The sequence below is a fragment of the Homarus americanus genome, unplaced genomic scaffold, assembly GCF_018991925.1.
Source record: "Homarus americanus isolate GMGI-L3 unplaced genomic scaffold, GMGI_Hamer_2.0 scaffold30535, whole genome shotgun sequence".
Lineage (NCBI taxonomy): Eukaryota > Metazoa > Arthropoda > Malacostraca > Decapoda > Nephropidae > Homarus > Homarus americanus.
Window position 1 is genome coordinate 13,258,653 of NW_024732440.1, and position 20,102 is coordinate 13,278,754.

Consider the following 20,102-nt stretch of genomic DNA (forward strand, 5'->3'; position numbering starts at 1 on the left):
GTTGATTTACCAGTGTGTATTATTGTGTTACTTCAGCTTGTATGTTTGACAGCTACTACTACTTCTACTACTTCTTTATTATAGCCATACCTTCGCGCCATCATTTTATTGCCTTAAAATTAAATATCCTAATCCCAAAGTAGCTACCCTAGCTGTGTTGAGTTAGTTAGGCCGCAGATCTATGTGGCATTCAGTGACTGCTCCCTTATAGTCAATATCTGCGACCGTTGTCGGCTTTGGGGCCGACGATCTCGTTCCCCCGAGGCAAAGCAAAGCAGACCTAAGCATAGAGAAGGACAGTCGACATCTCAACCAAGCTGCAACATGGCTTCTGGGCTGCTGCTTCTGCTCAGATAGCACCTCGGCCAGGCTTGCGTAAAAGCATCTTGCACTTGGTCCCATTCAGCCAGAGTTTGTGAACGCCAGAGGAGTGAAGCTGCTGTGATCCACATTCTGAATTCTCTGTGATTACGCCCTTATCTTGTCGTTCTCGTTCCTCCTGTGTGCAGCCTCAAGAGACAGGTTACGGTGAAATGGGCCATGGGGTCAAATATACTGATGTCAAAGAAAGCTAGCTGTCCCCGCGTTCAGAATCCTCGAGTGCTGGCGTCCACACGGGTTTCTTTGAATATGTTGGAAGTTCTGTGATGGAGGTTCTCACCGTCCAATGGAAGGAGGGGAGGGTCTGTTCCACCGTGACGTCGTGGCAGATTTCCTTCAGTATATTTGCTGTGAGATCCCTTACTTCGTCATGCCTCATGCATATGAAGCCCCTCTTGTTTGCACACCATGGCGTAGTCAATGTCGTAGGATGAGCTACACACGCATTGCGTAGGCATACCCTCTATTGGCCAACCATAACTTAAAGCAATGACATCTGTAAATTCTTGGTCATTTAGGCTGAAGCCAGTTCGAGGCGCCTACCTCCTGCTCTATAGCTACTCTTTTTTTCATGTTCTCTGGCAATGGCTGCATCAGTTGTTGCAGTTTATCTCTTTGGGTGTACTGTCGTTCTGTCGCAATGGACAGTCGAATCTTAGTTTAATTCATTGGTATCCGCCTCACATGCTGCATTCTACTACTATTGATGTTCCTATTACAACTACTACTAAAACTACCTTTACTATTTCTACTGTTGGACTACTACTGCTGCTAATACCACTACTATTGCTATTTCCATTACTATTACGTTTACTACTACTAACAACTACTGGTGAGCAGTTGCTTCAAGTATATAAAGGATTCATTCGTCCTAACTTGGAGTACTGCTCTCATATCTCGGGTGACTCCTCTACTGTCCAACTGTTAGATTGGGTGGAATCAAAGGCATTTCGTCTTATTAACTCTCCTCCTTTAGTTGACAATCTTTCTTCCTTTTCTCTTCGCCGCAATGTTGCTTCACTCTCTCTCTTTTACAGGTGCTTTAACGGGCAATGTTCGGTGGATATGGCATCCTGTGTACCGCCGGCAAGGCCGTGGGCTCGTAACACACGTCTTGCCCGCGATGCCCACCATTTCTCTGTGGATGTTGGTGTCATGCCATGACTGTGGACCGGCTGGCTGAGGGCTCGTTGGCTGGTTCAAGAAGCAATTACTAACGTCAAGCAACGTCACAGCGCGTCATAACGGGACTGGCCAATGAGACGGGACTTCGAGGTGGTGTGACGGAGGTGAGCTAGCAGCCGCGAACCAACATCCTGGCAGTCGGACTCCTGGTTGGCCCGGTCAACTCTTTCTGCCGTCAGCAGTGTGTGGCCTGTGGAAGTCTTGCCGTGAATTGTGTGTGCTGTGGGAGTCCTGCCGTGAGCTGTGTGTGCTGTGGGAGTCCTGCCGTGAGTTGTGTGTGCTGTGGGAGTCCTGCCGTGAGCTGTGTGTGCTGTGGGAGTCCTGTCGTGAGTTGTGTGTGCTGCCGGAGTCTTGCCATGAGTTGTGTGTGCTGTGGGGGTCCTGCCGTGAGCTGTGTGTGTGCTGTGGGAGTCCTGCCGTGAGCTGTGTGTGTGCTGTGAGAGTCCTGCCGTGAGCTGTGTGTGTGGGAGTTCAGTGTGGCCGTGCGTCATGGGAGTGCTGCCGTGTGAGTGTTGCGGTGTAATTGCTGCCGTGTGCCATACCAGTGTTGTGTATTTTGATTATTAAACAGTTAAGTCCACCCTTACACGTTGTTCATACCAACCATATTATTCCATTGGAAATAGCATAACAGTCGGTCACGCAAGAATAACCCGTTATAGTACATCCTTCTTTCCTCACACAGCCAAACTGTGGAATGCTCTGCCTTCTTCCGTGTTTCCACTCTCATACAATCTGTCTCACTTTAAAAAGCTGGTTTTCCGGCATTTTCATGGTGTAGATTAATATAACCTTTTCCTTTTCTATTTTTAATTTCCTTTAATTCTTATTTTTTCGCCCCCTAGGCCCCGTTGTGCGTCGATGACCTGTGCCCTGGTGGGCTATTCCTCGTAAAAATACACGCAAAGTTCCAATAGACAACAAATAGTGGTCATCCTTCGACCTCTGAGGATCTTACACGGAGTTCAGCGTCTTTATATGCCTTACTGTACAAACCGGTGTGGATCAAGGAACACTTAACATACATTTAAATATAATGATATGTAGATTGCAAAACTGGATATAATTTGCATATTTTATGACCACAGAGAGGCATATACAGTTTAGTTATTTTGTGGTGTTTATGTAACGCGAACGAGCCGAGCGAATGAACTACTGTGTGGCGTGAATGAGCGTGTGCATGAGTGCCGCCACCTAGCGGTGTGAATGAAGTTGGGTGTCTGAGTAGTTATAAGGCATAGCACGAGGTTTCGTGATCATATGTATTAACCTGTGAGACAGATTGTTTCCTGCTGCACCACTGTACAGACCTTTCCCAGTAAACTGCATCTGTGAAGACTGTGTTTCACACACACACACACATTATAACATTATATATATATATATATATATATATATATATATATATATATATATATATATATATATATATATATATATATATATATATATATATATATAAGAGGTATTAAAAATTTTGTTATTAATGTATAAAAGCTTCATACTCGATGGGTCATATAATTTATTACATTGTGCTTGTTAAAATTTTCCTGGTTTTCAGATAGTGTTCCCATAATCAGCGAGAGAAAGAGCGTGTGGGGGGAGGAACCCCCGGGGTGATCCATTCCTTATTATTGGTTGTCATCTGCAGGCAAGGGAGATGTATTACCAATAAACACAAGACCACGTCTCCCACACACCTGTTCTCATCCCATCAGAGGCAGATCGAGAATTGTAGATGTCCAGGGTGTTGTATAAATGTATTTTGCGAGAATTTGCTACAGAGCAGAATGTGTGCAATAATGCAGTATACGTGCAGTTACCATAACGTAAGATATGTGCAATAACGCAGTATTTGTGCATTTGCCACACCTGTTTCTCTTACCAGCCTTATCTCAACCTAATAAGAGCAGGTCGAGAGTTGCAGATTTCCAGGGTGCCGCAAGAATACGTTGGGTGTGCAATTGCCACAAGGTAAGATATGTGCAATGATCAGGTGAGGTGAACGTGCCCCGAAGGACACATACGCTAGTAGGTACCTCACCTCCTCACCTGAAACACCTGCGACTGACATAGCTTGTGTATCATGAGTAATATACTGTACTCTCTCCCCCAGCACTCGTGACCCAATTTGTATCATGTGATGTATGTTGCATATTACGTATATGTTATATCATTTGGATGCTGTGTGATAAATGGGAATCGTTTTAACGTTACGGTATATCTGTTGTTGTACTGCAAATGTAGCGGCCATGATGGATGATCCGGCTCAGGTTGATAATCCATTAAAGGTACAATAGAAAGAGCGAAGGCGTATCGTGTCTGTCGCCTCACCTCGACACACTACGACCCTCATCTTCTCCAATGTAAAGTTTTTCATCTCTGTCCAAAACACTGGATTATGCAAATTAAATGTCGAGAAAGCCCGATGGAATATGCATTTACGGCTGTGTAGTTTACCAGAGTTCTTGAGGGGAAGGAACAGCGGGACTTGTGTGTTCCTGCCTGAGTGTGTTTATCGTGTGAATGAGTCGCCCGAGACGCTGCTAAGGCGAGGGAAGGTTTGTTATGTTGAGATGTTGACGGAGTGTAAACTTAGGAGGATGGGAAAGGTGAGAGAGGGAGGGAGAACAGAGAGAGAGAGAGAGCGAAAGAGAGAGACAGGTGAGGGTAGTGAGAGAACGCAAGCGAGAAATGAATGGCATAAATAATTAAAGAGGAGATTGTGCAAGAGGGAAAGATAGAGACATAGGAAGAGACCGACACTCAGATAAAGTAAGATACATGAAACAGACAAACAGATTATAGAATATTTTGCGTCTGTAAATAAAGTCACAGAGCACAATAACGCTTTAGTCTCGCTGCAACATCTCCGCCATTTTGGTTAAATATATTATAAAAGGTTAGGTTTGGTTAGGCTAGGCTAAGTTCAATCAGTCATAGTACCGCCCCCATATCTGAGGGTTGGTGACCACAGTCCTCCACCCTAAACGTTCTCGGGCTGTTTTATTAATCCTCTAAGGTTTCGTATCTCTCTGGGGACATAGTTTTCAATTTTATTCATTCATTCCAGTCTCTGCCTTCCCCTGCCCTCATACCCTGTCTAACTTTGAACCAATTAGTAAGTAGTACTACCACGTTGGAAACACACCTTCTTGTCCGACCAGCGAAGATAAGCAACGTTGGGTCTGGTTAGGACTTGGATGGTGACCGCCTGGCCCTAGGAACACCAGGTGCTGCTGACATAAGGCCTCTACTAGAAACAAGCTTCTCATGGCTTGTCAGCTGTACTTGGTTAAATTGATCAAATATCAGATATTACTACCAACACTGCAGCCTCCTGTTGCTAGTAGAGATTTTTTTACAATTCTAATATCTCCTTCATTAATGCATATTTTTTTCCAAGATCTGTATTAATTTATTGTGCTTTACCCTATCAAAAGCTTTTTCAAAATCCAACAATTTTCTTCGGATCTCCAAAGCCCATTCACTCAAAATTCCCAAACCAAATGTAGCTTCTCTAGTTCTTTTTCCATTTCTAAATCCATTTTAATCTTCAAATAACTCACTTTCTATTCTAAATTTTATTGTACTTAAAATTATGTTTAATAAGACTCTGCAAGCATGACTTATTAAGCTAATTGTTCTAAACTTGGTGCACTCTAAGCCTCCTGGGTTATTAGGTTACAAATATTGATATTTTTAATCACCGGAAAAATCTCCTTTCAAGTACAGAGAATTACATATTTTAGTCAAACATTTGATCCCATTCATGCCATTTGGTTTAAAAATTCTGCTGGAAGCTGATCAACCCCACAAGCTTTATCACAGCTTCCTCAACTTCTGATTTCCGAATTCGTAGTTCGATATTTTTTCCTTTTCGTTTCTCATCTCCACTCTATCCTTATCATTGTATAGCTCTTCTACGTACTCTGTCCAACGATATTTTACCTTTTCTGCCTCAAAAAAGATCTTATTGTCTTTTTTTTTTTAATAGTCCCATCCCATTTTTTTTCTGGTTCACTTGTTTAATATTTCTGTACATTTCCCTACAGTTATGCCTTTTGTCATCACCTATCTCTTTGCATTTCCTTTCTATATCATCGTTCTTGACCTGTCTATATCCTTTTTAATTTATCTGTTACGTTTTTTGTAAGCCTCACTTCCCCTTATCATTTTTCTTTGCCTAGCTATATTCTTTAAAATTTAATTTGTCATCCACTTACTTTTAGCCTCGTTCATCTTATGTCCAATAAGTTTTCCCGTCTATAACATTATTTTTGTAATAATTAAATTATTGTCCTGATCTTTGTTCGTCAAAGTCACCCTCTAGCAGTACTGATATTTATTTTCGGTTTCAATTTCACATTCTATCTCTCTGTGTCTGTGTGTATGTATGTGTTGTGGGGTGGGGGGGGGATTAGCTCGTTTATTATCCGTCACGTTAATGGCTACCACATAGAGAAAGCTGCCCACGAACAACCAATGGAGTCAGGCTCGGGGACTTTTACTAAACGTTCATACACACAGTACACAGTAGGGAAGCAATATTAGCTTGCAAGACGTAGTTTATTGACAACAAAACTTAAGCATATCAGCTCACGATAGTCAGGAAGGATCCCAGTCTATCTGGAGGCTGGACGGATTTGAGGAGGACAAGCAAGAAATCATCTGTTAACTGCTCTTTTTGTTTCTTATTTTAATTGTTCAGATATCTATTGATGCATCTACCATTTGTAACACATTCACTCGATTGTCCTTTGTATTGAAAACCCACAATCCACTAAATAGCTTGTCGGAATGGATGACTGTCGCTACATGCACTCGGGTGAAAGCCTTCACTACTGTGCCTAAGCGCTCGTGTGGGTCATTACACGTGGAAACTCTCTCTCTCCAGCACCTTCCTCCACTATTTTAAGAGGTCATTTACATTCTGTGGTGGTCTGGATTAAGTTCTGATATTACAATGAGCCCCAGTGGTTACTCGAGGGCGGGAGGGTTGTGGTGGTGATGTTGTTTCTCTTACACGGTGGTAGAATGTGGTTTTATGTATGCAATTAATTCAAAACAAAGAAACACATTGAACAGAAAGACACACATACATACACAGGTTACGCATATACGTACATGTAGATATATACACAGATAAACGTGAATTAAAATACCGCTGACAGTGATAGTTGTATCGTAGAACATAAGCAATAAGTGAACAGTGCATAAATCCTATTCTTCCGCCATCAAGCTTCGTGAGCTCGAAATGAGCGTTGGAAAGCAAGTAAATTAGTAACACCATAAACTGTCTACCCCACCACCCTTACCACTACTGGAACAGATAAGTCACTACATATAAAGTGTGTATACCCAGAAGCTGTACAAAACTATAATTCTGAGAAGACAGTTTCCGTCTCCCTAGAAAGACAGCAAGACGTATAACTGTTATTAGCTCAGCTTATAAAATCGCACTACCCCCCGTGGCGTTGCTAAGTGTCGGTCGACCTGTGGTTCCTACAATGAACTCTCAGGCAGCAAAGACGGGGTCCTTACATGCCATAAGGGATGCTTAGAAATAACTACGGAAGCTATTTAAAGCCATGTTTCTCTGCACAGTTAAGTTAAGAAGGTATTAAAGACTTTAACGGGCAATGTTCGGTGGATTTGGCATCCTGTGTACCGCAGGCAAGGCCGTGGGCTCTTAACACTCGTATTGACCGCGGTGCCCACCGCTTCTCTGTGGCTGTCAGTCACATTAGAATAACCCGTTACAGTACATCCTTCTTTCCTCACACAGCCAAACTGTGGAATGCTCTGCCTTCTTCTGTATAACCATACTCTTACAGTCCGTCTTACTTCAAAAAACTGGTTTTCCAGCAAATTTTTGGTATGGATTAATATATTCTTTTTCTATTCTATTTTAAATTTATTTTTGCTCTTATTTTTTTCGCCTCCCAGGCCTCGTTGTGGGTTGATGAAATGTGCACGGGCGGCCTATTCCCCGTAAAAAAAAAAAATCCAGTAATCAATGCAAGATGGACTAACCTTACAAAAAACCATGGCCAAATCATTACCCACAGGCTGATAATGTGACAGTTAGGACTAACGCAACACAAAATTTCAAGATGAAGTGCGTGAACAAACAGTGATGAACAAATGGAGGACAACCTCATTATAAAGATTTTGGGGGAGGGGGGAGGGGAGGGGAGAAAGAGACGAGCAATCAGTGAAACAGATGCTGAAAAAATGTGGTCGACTTTGTAGACAAGTTGCATATCACAACTGTGGAAAGACTTAATAAATACACAGTGCTGCTATGGAGGATCACCATCCCTAAACACGAGCACAGGAGGGCTATCCTAAAGAAGGCCATAATCTGAAGCGAGTAACAGAGTATACTAATACATATATAACTCCCTACCTGACAATTCGCCAAAAAAAAAAAAATACGCAGAGTTCAGGGACAAACTGAAAGAGTTACGCAGCCATCCACAATATGGCAATGCTCAACTGAAGATCAGAAGTGACCAAATAGTCATGGTACAGTAAGAGGGGGAAGTCGAAGTGCTGTACTGTACCAGCCCTCCCACTAATAGGGGCAAGTGGCGAACCAACTGTAAATAATGTTAACATAGTGCAGGCTGTAGCTTCAAGTAATACAACTAACCCAGAGAGAAAAAATGCTCTAGAATCACTGTCTGCTAAAAGGACAGTCCTAGAAACCGGGCCAATCAATTGTTGGTACACAAGACTGATGTATTGAGCGCATATGCGGACTCAAAACAACCAGACAACACTGGAATTAGCGAGTCTTGGGGTCGAGATGATGTGTCGCAGGATGAATTTTAATCACCAGGTTATCATCCACCATTTACAAAAGACAGCCACAAGAGGTGGTGGTGTATGACAAGGAGCACCTGACAGTGACTATTAATGGACGAGCTAAACGAAATGGGATCATCCAAATCTATTTGATGTGATTTGATATCTCAAAACAAAACCAAGCTGACGGTAGGTGTGTGCTATAAGGCTGACTTAGCCTCGAAGGAGGAAGTAGTAAATCTTCATTGAATCATCCAGGTCACCCTTTTACTCCCGAAAAATAACGGCAAAATTCCACCCCTGGGGGAGGGCACATCATCTTAAAATGCAAAAAGTTATATTTTTTCGTGATCAACGACCTCTATTACCCCTAGGTGCAACATTTTAGTAATGTAGCATGCCTGTATCATAGCTAGAATCTTCACGAGTCACTCACTCATTTAATTAATTTATTACACCCCAGAGGGCGACAAGCCTAGTCATAAGACCATGTCGTCAGACACTAATACACTGGTATTAATGTCTCGCAGGACACGCTATGACTTGTGATATGGAGACATTTATGTGAGTTGAGGACAATGGGAGATAGTATCCACCAAAGCGTGGGTAGCGTATGAGAATTAAATCTAAATTATTATGTATAAATAAGTGATGACATATAGTGGTTAGTGACTCTCCCTGTGGTAGGAGGTCCCTGACAGTGGGACAGTCAAGGCAATAGTGTTGAACGGTGTTAGTGTTGGGACAGTTACATAGTATACAGGAAGAGAAGTGCGGGTCATTCCCCGCCTCAGATACTTGCCAGATAGTTCTGTATCCTAACTTAACCTAACCTGACCTAACCTAATGCGAGCAGACAACATTTTGACTGCGGACCATAAGTCCACGTCGACGATACTTGTGTTGGGAAGGAAGAAAGTGATCAGAGTGTTGGAAGGATCTGCTCTCAACCCGTTCACTATCCCTGCAATGGATTGTAGGGAGAAGAGCGGCTGAACGTATTCTCTTTCAACAGCAGAGGAGGGAGGGTGTAGCCCCAGCCTTTACAAGATATAGATTCAAAGATATCCATAATCTGTTTGCTCGTAAATGTTCCCCTTTACAAAGAACCACCTCACTTAGAGCATGAATTCATCCTCCTTTAATCCTACTGTATCTTTAGTATTTCCATCTGGTTAGAGTTAGACGATTGCACTCAGCTGAGGAAATCCGGCGGTATTGTCAAGGCTTTATTCTGCTTTGTAATATCTCCCAACTGATATAGTAATGTACATTTTCCCTCCTCACCCCCAGTACCGCCCCCCCCTCCCTCCACAGAAAGACACTGTGGTGGACAGAGGGAGAGAGGTAGGAAGAGAGAGATAGAGGAAAGAGAGAGGGGTAAGTATGAAGAAAGGGAGGGAGGAAAGGGGAGATAAACATACATAAGGAGATGGAGGAAGGAAACAAGAATGAAGGGAGGTAGACAGGGATTGAGGTAGGGAGGAAGTGATGGGTGGAGGTAGGAAGGGAGAAAAGGGAGGAGAGAGGGGCAGAGGTAGGAAAGAACGGAGCTAGACAGGGATAGAGAGAGGTAGGATGGGAGAGAAGGAAGGAGGGAGGGGCGGAGGTAGGAAGGGAGAGAGAGCTCTAGACGGTGATAGAAAGAGGAAGGAAGAGAGGCGGTAATAAAGGGAGGAGAAAGAAAGTAAGAGATGTGGGGGGGAGGTAGGAAGGGAGGCAGACGGAGAGAGCTTACTAATCCGTGGCCAATCGCTGCCTCAATAAAGGCCAGACAAAACCATGATATATCACCCTGACACTCAGTAATGGACGGAGCACCAGCCATGATGAATCTCCCTTCAAGGTTACGCTATTTAACTGAATTTCATCGTGGGTCAAAATGTTTTCTTAGTTCCGGGTGAAATAATTCTTTTGTGTATGTGTATGACAAAATAAAATGTGTGTGTGTGTGTGTGTGCGTATGTATGTATGTGTGTGTGTGTAGAGCATTAAATAATTATATGAGACACAGGTGTAAACAAAGAGTCACCTGGCCGAGCGTGTGAACCTCTATGACGAAACAAGAAATATTGAAACATGACTCAAAAAACGCCGGAAAATGTTATAATAATAAAAAAGAATAAAAATAAAATAATCGAGAAAACACTATTAAAGATATAGAAACCATAGAGAATAGAATTTAAAAAAGAACAAAAATGAGAACGTCAGAGAACAGAATTAAAAACCTCAGAGAACACAATTCAAAACGACACAGCAAAACTAGAAAAAGAGAAAACGATGTTGCAAACTAAATACCGTAATTAAAAAATAAATAAACAATAAACTGAAGAAAACAGGAAATACAAAACAAAAAGTATTACAAATCGCTAAGAAATGACCTACATTCCTGAGAAAAGTAAAAGAATAAAACTCCACAAGTAAAAAAAAAATATTCTGAATAAAATCTTTAAGAAAGAAAAAAAACCTGAGTTGATGCGTAAAAGAAACTTAAAACTTTCACTCGAGAGTTTCAAATTACTGGAGGGAGGGAGACACGCACGGCCGGACCCTGACGCCTGGGAACAATATGGTGGTGAGAGAGAGCCCTGATGCCTGGGAAAAATATGACTGCTGGTGATAGTGAGTCAACCAACCGGAAGGCTGAAGATATACAGTTACATAATTTGGGAATAGGTCACTTGATTGACAAATAATATACAAGTAACATAAGTGATACAAATATGATATATAATAACTAAGTGGGGAGAAGGTCATACTACAGGGCAATTAAACATAGTGACAGTGCAAAAAGGGAAGATTGACAAGGAGTGAATACACTGGTTGATTACAAGTTGTTGATAATATTTACAATGGTTGGGACTGGGCTGTTCTTATAGCGATCATCAGTACGTGCTCGTATGGGCTGGATCCGGTTGTGGTGTCAAACAGCAATTCGCGGACTAGGGATCTCGGGTGGAACTAGGAACCGGTGTCGAGGATGGTAAAGAAGCTTCACACCAAATTTGCAGATGAGGTCGTTGTGGCGTTTAGGGAGGAAGACCAGGCAGGGGAGGCATAGGTGAGATTGAGAAGTATTGAATGTTGAATAAACACTGAGGAGCTCGGGCACAGGAACTCCGAGGGACTTGAGTCGGCGGAGGAGGTGGAGACAAAAATTGGATGATTTGACAAATTTGCTGACGTGTGATTTCCAATTTAGTTTATCTATAGTGACGCCGAGGAGCTTGGTTGGGTCCACAACCTGGAGTGTGTTGGGGCCCAAAGAAATGGGGGGGGAGGGGGGAGGTGGGAGAGCATCGGAGGAGAGGTTGATGTGCATAATAACCATGGTCTTGGTATGGTTGATGGTGACGTGGTTCTTGGTGGCCCAGTTTTGGAGCCTGTTCAATAAATCCTGGAGGGCGGTGTAGGCAGGAGCCGAGTTGTTGACACTGATCTCAATGGTGGAGTCGTCGACATGTTTCCAGTGAGCAGAGGTTTCTCTTTGGGCATCACTGATAAGCATAAGGAAGCAGAGCGGTCCCATCTTGGTGCCTTGGGGACGCCACAGGTGAGTGACTGAAAGGTGGAGACAGCCCCTCGGAAGCATACAGTTTGGCGTCGGTCACTAAGGAAGTTTGTAAGACATGGTATAAGACTTCTTCGAAGCCCGAGGTCGATAGCTTTGTTGATGATTAAATTGTGGTCGACTAAGTCAAATGCTTTGATGAAGTAATGAAGGCTACAGCCACAGACGTCTTTCGTTTTTTTCCAGATGGCGGTACATATAGTCGAGAAAGCTGACAAGACAGTGAGTGGTGGAGGAAGTTTTCATATTACCAAATTGCTGAGGATCTATGGCGCTTACAAGATCAGCATAAGCCCAGTCAAACACGAAGCTTTCGCAGATTAAGCTGGGTATTGGGGTGATGGCAATGGGTCGTAACTCATTTAAGGATTGTGGGCTGGTTGACTTGGGCACTGGTGACACATATGAGGTCTTTCAGTCATCTGAGCACCTTGCTTGGCTGAGGGGTTTAGCTAGTTCCGGGGTGAACTCCTTGTAGAGTTTCATTGGTAAGTCAATGGGGGTGGTGGAGAGCTTTTACTTTAGTCTGCCCAGACATTTAGCTGCTTCAAATTCTTCTACTAAGTCAATGGGAAAGGGGGTAGGTAAGTAGGGAGACTGGTTGTGTCAAGCCGGGGAAGCGTCTGGCATATAGTTGTGAAATGGTTGATTGATTGCTCAGTTGCGTCACCATTAGTGAGATGACTAAGGAAGGGGAGGGAGTGTGTCTTATATGGCTGTTTGTGTGTGTTTGTGTGTGTGTGTGTGTGTGTGTGTGTGTGTGTGTGTGTGTGGAGGGAGAGAACACTAGGATATACTCACGTGAAGCAGGAAGTCAGAATATTGTTTATACATATGCAGGAACTTTCACTAGAGAACATACAATATAGTTCATGGGATAAAGACGTGAATCACTGCCCATAATAATCTTGACTCCGTACAGTAGGACTACCAGTGTCAGGATTTACGAGAAACACTATAAACTTACCTTGAATTTTTATGCAAGTATACAGATCAAGATTCTTAAGTATTTATACCTTAATTACTCTTACCCTTACCTGGAGACGCGACATTACACCTGTAATTCGCAAAGACAAAGGTAAAATAAAAAAAATCTACAAAAACATGGTTGTGTAATGGAGTCTAAATTGTGTTAAGAGTATAACCTAACCAGTTGTGTTCTATAATTCCGACAGGGAGAAAATTAACGAAGGTCTCTCAAATAATCCAGGACTGCGAGACCACGACCAGCCAGAACGTGATTACTTCAACGACGGATATCTCAATGTAATTTCATTCTTCTTCTTCTTCTTCTTTCTTCTTCAATCTTTCTTTCTTCTTCCACATTAATTTAACGCACTTATTGCTCTTCATCTATTAATTGTCATTTCTTACTTCCTTCATTTACTTCATCGTAAAATTATTTCTCCGAATTCAGTATTCTTATCACTCTTCTTCCATTTACACTTTTTCCTCTTGGACATTATTCATCCTTGTTCTTCTTCCCGCATCATCTATTCCTTCACCAGAATTTACAATGTAATTTATCAAGTTAATGTCTTCTTGCATTTTTTTTTTAATTCTCGTTCCATTTCTCATTTCCATTAAGAATCATTATTTTCATTTCCACCTGTTGCATTTTATTTATGTATCAGGTTTTTTATGTATCTATGTACCTCTATCATATTCCTTCCTTTCCATCTTTATTAATCTTTCTTTATTACTATTTTTATTTATTTTTCCCCTTTCTACCCTTTTCATCACCTTTTTTATTTACGTTCATTGCTTCTTTGTATTCACTTAATTTATTTCTAACAGGTAACCTTTCAATTAGTCCACCTTAGGTAACCTTGGGTCTGAAACACACCTATGAAAAAAAACTAAAATATTTTTACAAATATCTTTCAAAAATGTTAAATGTACATATAATTCAAGGCCTTTACAATATTCTAAGTACACAAATGCATTAATTGGATTTATATAATTTTTGTAAGATGATTTTGTTCAACATCATATACAGTAAATAGTTTCTTTTACCTGGCCAGTAAGGTAAAGGCTGAACCGTCCTGCAGGTGGAAAGACGACACCAACTGTTAACTAGTATAGTGTTATAGTGACATTAGTACACTATTGAGGTCTCTCTCTCTCTCTCTCTCTCTCTCTCTCTCTCTCTCTCTCTCTCTCTCTCTCTCTCTCCCACTACTACTACTACTTTGCTGTCACTCGGATTCGAGTATGACGATCATCCAGCTATGGTACAATGATATGAGTTATTAAGGATGTCACCTTGGTTGGTGAGTTCTGAAGTGAATATACTGTAGAGGCAGATACGGGACCGGCAGGGTCGATCACAGATGTTGCACGTGTGGGGGGTTACATCTAGTGCGGGAGGGGCGGCGTTGGCGCTTGTCTGCCTCGTTATGCAGTCGGGTTAACACACACACACACACACACACACACACACACATTTCTTTCCTAGGTAGCGGTGTATACATGCTGACCTCTGTGAATTATTCATGAGTTACCCGCCTAGCTGACTGATGGTGTTAAAGTCACTTCAAAATGTTGACCACCTTACAGCCACCTCCTCCTCTGTTGCTGCTACGATATCCAGTCAACCAACTTCACAATATACTACTAGTACTACTACTTCTACTAAGATACCCACTGCCAACTACTACTATTACTACGACTATTACTATTACTACTACGATACTAACTGCCAATAACTAACTGCCTATTACAGTGTACTACTATTTCCACGACAATAGTGAATATTGCTTATTCTATTCCCGCCAAAGTGAGTTTCTGTGTGAACATTGACGTTGTGTCTCCCTGAAATGACCACAGTTCCCGCTCTCTCATCATGGAAGGGATTTACGATATAAGAGAAGAGAGACAACAAAGCGCAGCAATAACCAAGGCCGCGGTGGTACAACAGACATTACGAATATAATTGAATTGGACAGAAGGACATGATTATGGCGGCGGCAGGTAAGTGTACCCTACAACCTTACCTTCACTGCCTAGTACTGTCTGTTCTCTCTAAATAAATTTCTTGTAAATATGTATCTTTTCCTGTACACTGACGCATCACGGTAGATATATGAGATGCCGATAATTACTATATTATACGTTACCGAGTGTTTTATGTCGGTGTGTAGACAGTAAAACACACAGAGTGACCTAGTCCCTCCCGGTGTGTACATGGGAAAACACACACATTGGGTGGGAGCAGCTTAGTTGAGTGATGGACTAAGTGAGGTGACCACTGCTGGCTGGTCCTGTGTGAGAGACTGACCACCTGCTGCTGCCTCGGACTGTTGACCTTATCAGGACTGTTGACCTTATCAGACTGGTGCCTGCTTGTGTAAGAGAGTGTTAGAGGCGGTGGTGGTGTGGGAGCAAGAGGTGGTGGTAGTGTGGGTGGTGGTGGTGCGTGGGGGCAAGAGGTGGTGGTGTTGGTGGTGTAGAAGAGTGGAGGGAGTGGTGGTGACAGTGGTGATACTGGTAACGGTGGTAGTTGTCCGGCTCTAAGGTTGGTGTGTGTGTTTAAGGTGACCAAGAAGAGCAGCTGTGTATATCATTGGCCGAGGATGAGAAGCGATGTATAATTCCTGGGCAAGAGAGATAGAATTGTTTGTATAATTCCAGGGCAAGAGAGGGAGAATTAGTTGTATAATTCCCGGGCAAGAAACAGAGAATTGATCACCTAATTCCTTTCCACGAGACGAAGAATTATTTATACTACTTGTGTGAAATGTTTCCACTACAATAACACCGAGTGCAAAATGTGTTGACTTTATGTTTAGGGAAAATTTGTTTATATAATTACAAGAGCGGGAGATTGCTGGTGTATGTTGACAATTAAGGCAGAGACAAAGAGATGGAAGGTCAGAGAGACAAAGGGAGGGACAGACGGTGGGAGAGACAGTCAGAAAAATAGAGAATGAGAGAGAGAGAGAGAGAGAGAGAGAGAGAGAGAGAGAGAGAGAGAGAGAGAGAGAGTCACAAAAAGGTAAGCATATGCCAGTGATTTCAAAATAAAATTAAGATAAAAAACAATAACATTATTTCATCACAGTGACGTCATCTCTTAAGACCACGATAAAATGGTCGTACTGAGACAAGAACGGTGGAAGTAATAGTCGTACTGAGAGAGAAACAAAAAGTGGTCGTAGAGAGAAAAATGAGAACTATATAGACGTAGAAACAAAATAGAGAAGAAAGGTATTATAGTACACAAAATTAAGAGAGCTGAGGCATAAAAGTGAGAACACAAGGATGATATAGAGACAAAAAGAGAACTTGATGGCCGCCCAAAGAAACAAAATTGCTCCTACAGAGAATAAAAAGAAAAAAGAAAAAAAAAGAGGAATATTATGGTCGCCCAGAAACACGACACAGAATTACCTCATTTTGAGACAGGAGAGATAATCTCGATCCGACATTTCTAGTATCATGGAACCCCCGCCGCTCTTCATTTCCGCCCGTGTCACGTGACCCACGCACCACCACCACCACCACTACCACCAGAACCAGCCTCTGCATCATTCGCGTTTCCTCGGCTGGCCTCGGCTTTTTTCCGCTGGCCTCGGCTCCTTTTTCGGCTGGTCTTGGTTGATACCAGACGGTTCTTATCGGCTGTCTTCTGATCTCTTTGACTGGGTTTCGGCTTTCTTTAGATCGTCTCGGGTTTTCTTTCCTCGGTGAAGCTCGGTTACCATCAGATGACCTTCCCTCTTACCTGCTGTCAGCGGCTCTCTTTGGCTACACTCACCCCGATACACCGAGAACATCTGGTTATTTCTCTCAACACCTTCGTCTCAAAACACCGAGTCACTTACAACTTTTAATCGTCCATTAGTAGCGAATTCATTAATCTAGAATACGGACTTAAAGATCTTAGTTGAAGTGCAGTAATACGCTATAACATCAATGTGTCAAAAATAAAAAGGGAGACAGGATACTTCCAGCTGTACCTCCTCCTTGCTCTTAACTCTTAGTCTTCGTAATATTTCCTCATCACCCTATTTATTTTATTCATGCTCAAGCGTTTGATCTAGCGCTTAGCTGCCTTTAGCTTGTGTTATTTCATATAAAAAATAAACACGGAGAAAGTTAGCTTTATTTCTTCGCACAAGTTACAAGGACTTCCGAGCTTCTTGATGTTGTCTCTCAGATAACTAAGAATATTTTTCCAAGAGACACGAACGCTCTGTGAGATGGGTTTTTAATTACCGTCTTCGCTGGTTACCGTCTTCGCTGGAGTCATGTTAGCCAGACAGTGTTAACTCAAACAGGTAAGTCCGTCATGCCCTATCTGTCACTATAAATGGTGATATCTTACTCTGTTCCTGTTACGGTTACGTCTGATATCATGACTGCTATTAATGTTATTACAGCCATTACATCTACGGCCACTGCTGTTGATGTTAGTGATAGTATTGTCTTGTGAGGAGGAATATTCCCACTATTATACCTGCTATTACTACTACTACTACTAATAATAATAATAATAATAATACTGCCTTATTATTATTATTATTACTATTACTTATAATATACTACTACTACTACAACCACTACTACTCCAGCTACCACCACTACAACAATTCTACAAAGCTAACACCACAACCACCACACTCCCTTACAATACTCTCTCTCTCTCTCTCTCTCTCTCTCTCTCTCTCTCTCTCTCTATCTCGTGAACAATAAACAAAAATAGAGTAAATTGCAATTCACAAGTTGCAAGAGGAAACGATTTAAGCAGTTAGCCAAAAATCTCCTTAAGAACTCCCAGGTGATATTGCAAAGCCGAGGATCTCTGTTCTGCCTGATATTGCAACTTCACAAATGCCTCTGATCCCCTGGGCCCTGCATTGCCCTCTCACCCACCTGTCCATTCGTCCAGTCATTTAGCTAGTTATTCTTTATTCACCCAGTCATCTATCTATCCATTTACCTATGTATCTATCTATCCATCTATTCTTCTACCCACTCATTCATCCTATCGTCTATTCATCCATTCAATCACTCCCACCCACCCATTCTTCCATTCACCCACCTACCCAGCCAAACAGCTAAACACGCATTCAATCCGTCCATCCACCTGTCCACAAGCTCCACCCACTTACTCATCAACCCCCAAAAATTATTTCAGTCACTTTTTAAGAACCATTTCATCTTCCTCGACCAAATTCATATGATCTTAGTAATTCATTTATCTCGGGTGCTAAGGTCTCGCTCTCGGTCATTTTTGGTCTTAGAATTTGACTCGAGACCTTTTGAGACCATATTATTAGTTTTCAGGTCTATTGGGAGGTAGTTCTCGACTGGTCTAGTCTGGATACAGGTAAGAACGTTCGTTACCTCACCTCAGGTCATCACCCACTACCTGGATTGAGGAAAAACTCATGATGTTGAGGAAAATTCTGAGTCGTGGTCAATTTTCTTTAAGGGAAGGTAGTCCCAGGTAACAGATATGGCTTTATCAAACGAGACACAAATACCGTACTAAAAAAAATATATAATAATAAATAAATAAATAAATAAATAAAAAACTAGGTGAATATACAGGTAAATAAAATGAATGTTAAATTGCAATTGGTCTCGATCTCGGAGTTAATGGTCTCGATTACATCACCGAACTTAACTCATTTTGTCAAGCAGCTTTGTATGGTTTTACTCATTCAACCAAATTCGTAACATTTTATTCCCTCATTAACTTAAGTTTTCTTATTCTTTCAACCCAAATTATAACATACACTTCTCTCATTCAACTCAAATTTATATCCAATAAATTATCCAACGTAATTGATTCATCTTTGTTTATTTATGAGGGTGTTCTTGTAGCAATAACTCCGCCTTCATTATCCTTCAATGGAAAAAACAAACAAACAGTGGTCAAGACTTCTTATAATCTCGTAGAAGAGAAACAATATTATACCATATTTGTGTCTCATCTTGACTTGATGCATCACAGCCTTGAGAAATCGCTGATATGACTCTATATATATATCTCACTACTGTATGTATATTATGTATGCTGTATGTATATTATGTATGTATATTATGTATGTGCTCCATTTATATACATACATAATATACATACAGCTACCAGGGAGAGTAAGGGTGGTGTAGGGAGAGCTGTAAATTGCTCTCTCGCTCTCTCTCTCTCTCTCTCTCTCTCTCTCTCTCTCTCTTAATCAAAGGATCCTTAGAGAGGTAAAGTAAGGACTCAGAGAAACGTGATATAAAAAGTGCGGAATGGGACCCGGGAGAAGTCTTAATGCATGGCTAGAATGTGGACCTGGAGAAGAACAAGGAACAGAGAAACAGTGAAATAAAATAAAGAAAAGAAGAAAAAGAGGAAGAAGAAGAAGCAGCAGACTAATGAGGAAAACTACTAAGCTGCGAAAGACAGAGAAAGAAAGGGAAACAAAAGAGAAGAGGAGGCAGAAGAAAAGCTGAGTAACAAGAAGAAATAGGAAGACTGCAAAAGACAGAAGGGGAAGACACACACACAGGGATCTTGTCAAAACACTCGGAATTGGGAGGCCAAGTGAGGAGGGCTTGAAACTCCTGAAGGAGCCGCTGAAGTCACTTGAGGGACGCTGAGGAGCTTTAAGCTGAGGGGGAAATGTAAGCAAATTCTCATGTTGTTGTTTTAACGAGAAAATAATATTAACAGTTGTGTTCCTCTCTTTTCCCTCTCTTTTTCCTTATTTCTCACTCTTGTTCCTCTTTCTCTTTATTTCTCTCTTTCTCTCTTTTGGTTTTATCAAATGTGCATAACAAATTGTTGAAGTAATTTAAAAAATCTTTATTATCGATGTTCCGTATAAACTAATTCTCCCCTTCACTTTGGGGACAACACTAACGTAAGACGATTTTATTCAACTCAGAGGTGACCCTTTACACAAGGGGTTAGTAGACTACCTCCATTAAAGCACTGAGGAAGAACCGCAGGCGAGGTGTTATTAAATTTGCCTGGGGACTACTTGGCTTAAGAGCAAAACTCGTCAAGGATTTATAAGGTTAAGTGCTTCTCATACCAGGGTAAAAAAAAAATAATAAATTATAAATGTTTAACCACATATAATAACAAGTATTTTTGGTATTGTATTTCCGCGTCTTGGTAACCTACCTGTTAAGATCAATATATTTATTG